This window comes from Borostomias antarcticus, assembly GCF_949987555.1.
Source record: "Borostomias antarcticus genome assembly, chromosome: 2".
Classification (NCBI taxonomy): Eukaryota; Metazoa; Chordata; class Actinopteri; order Stomiiformes; family Stomiidae; genus Borostomias; species Borostomias antarcticus.
In genome coordinates this window covers 39,966,880-39,969,379 of record NC_140235.1, presented here as the reverse complement: position 1 = coordinate 39,969,379, position 2,500 = coordinate 39,966,880, and the positions used below count along the sequence as shown (strand labels likewise).

The 2,500-nt window shown below is 50.8% G+C and overlaps 1 protein-coding gene across 1 annotated transcript in view; it reads left to right on the top strand.

Annotated features, from left to right (window-relative positions):
* The window catches only part of xrcc4 (X-ray repair complementing defective repair in Chinese hamster cells 4), a gene marked incomplete at its 3' end in the record, with an annotated part of 16,467 nt that overhangs the window by 13,596 nt on the left and 371 nt on the right, over nt 1-2,500 (top strand). The window lies entirely within an intron of this gene.

The window sequence follows — 2,500 nt, the reverse complement described above, 5'->3', positions numbered from 1 at the left end:
TTTATTTCTGTCTACCAAGCACTTTTCAACATGCCAGGAGGATCTATTTTGGTGGGAATGTCCTTCCTTCGGACACGGACACACACACACACACACACACACACACACACACCCCATCCCTCCTGCTCACATTTCTGTCGGAGGTCGTCCACTCGTGTTCTCGTGTGTGTTTGTGTTTGTCGGTGGGAAAATCAAACGTCATAAACGTTTCCCCCCCACCGGTCTGCTTTGTGTCCAGCTCAGCGTCGCCCCCTTCCGCCCCCGATCCACACACACCTACTCACCAGTCCACACACACCCCTCCCTGGTCCACACACCCCTCCTCCCCGGTCCACACACACCTACTGAGGTGTTGACCCTAGGAGGGGCTCCCCGGTCAAAGTAGGCCACAATTGTTTTCTCCGAATGATCTTTACTAAAAATGTGCAAGATCTCATCTCATTGACGTAGTCGGCTTACTAGCTGAGGAGAGCGGTTAATGACCACTGATCTACTTCAGTGTGTGTTTACAGTGTGTGAGACAGAGATTTTGATTTTTTTTATAGCGTATTAACTTTTGGTTTTCAACTTCAGTTTAGTTTTAATTAGTTTTTAAAGCGGATTTGCTAGTTTAGTTTAGTTTTTTATTGTTTGAAAAACTTAAGACATTTTCTCTATGATTGTAGTTTATTGTAGTTAGTTTTGTGAACACATAATACAGTTCTAGTAAGTTAGCGTTTTGTTGTTTCAGTAAAGTCTCGTTTTTATTTTTATTTCACGAAAATGTTTTTTTTTTCACACCTAGTTTTTGTTATTTCGGTAGTTTTCATTAACTATAATAACCTTGGTGTTAGTGAGCAAATAAACAAGTGACTAAAGGCCGTTTCAGACGAGGAGCGATATCCGCGCATTGTAATTCATTTTCAATGAGAGAGGCGAGCGGACAATCTGGGGCGGAGCGGCAATCTGGGGCGGAGCGGCAATCTGGGGCGGAGCGGCAAGCGGGCGCGACCCCGTGAAATTGTGGCGCGCGTGCTCGTTTCGTGCGCACGCCCGCCCGCGACGAGCTGAATTGTAGTGATCTTTCCCCGCTGCGCGCAGGACGCGTGCGTCCCCCGCTGATCCGAGCGAGAACGCAGGCGGAATATCGCTCCCCGTCTGAAACAGCCTTAACTCTTTTTTTTTTGTGTCCAGAAGTCACACATGACAAGCAGAGAAAACATTCCATCCTCTGCCCAACGGAGCGTGCTCAGGCTGCTGGCTAACCAGACGAGTTCAGTCATTCATGGATCTACCAGATGTTTAGAGGACGCCTGTCAATCCCAGCTCCTTGAATAATCCACATAAATAAACTCTAATCTCTGGACACCACACGTCCAATAGTACGTTGTACAGCAGTTAAACAAGCACGTCGGCGCTTGTGGGAACACCACAATACCATCGTCTGTCGCTGCTAAACGGCCGCAGCGCACTCTAAACGATGTTTGTGTTTTGGATGAGGGGAGACTGTGTTTGTCATTAGAGACGCCCGAGGATCGTCTGGATGATTCATCTTGTCAACACACACTTAGCGGCGCGACCTCGTTCGGACCGGGTCAGGGCTTCGGTTCCGGGTTGAGGACGGAAAACAATCGTCGATGCCTCGCAGAACAACATGCCCCTCACAGAACAACACGCCCCTCACAGAACAACACGCCCCTCACGGAACAACACGCCCCTCACAGAACAACACGCCCCTCACAGAACAACATGCCCCTCACAGAACAACACGCCCCATCACAGAACAACATGCCCCTCACAGAACAACATGCCCCTCACAGAACAACATGCCCCTCACAGAACAACATGCCCCTCACAGAACAACATGCCCCTCACAGAACAACACGCCCCTCACAGAACAACACGCCCCTCACAGAACAACACGCCCCTCACAGAACAACACGCCCCTCACAGAACAACATGCCCCTCACAGAACAACACGCCCCTCACAGAACAACACGCCCCTCACAGAACAACATGCCCCTCACAGAACAACATGCCCCTCACAGAACAACATGCCCCTCACAGAACAACATGCCCCTCACAGAACAACATGCCCCTCACAGAACAACACGCCCCTCACAGAACAACATGCCCCTCACAGAACAACATGCCCCTCACAGAACAACACGCCCCTCACAGAACAACACGCCCCTCACGGAACAACACGCCCCTCACAGAACAACACGCCCCTCACAGAACAACATGCCCCTCACAGAACAACACGCCCCATCACAGAACAACATGCCCCTCACAGAACAACACGCCCCTCGCAGAACAACATGCCCCTCACGGAACAACACGCCCCTCACAGAACAACACGCCCCTCACAGAACAACATGCCCCTCACAGAACAACACGCCCCATCACAGAACAACATGCCCCTCACAGAACAACACGCCCCTCACAGAACAACACGCCCCTCACAGAACAACATGCCCCTCACAGAACAACATGCCCCTCACAGAACAACACGCCCCTC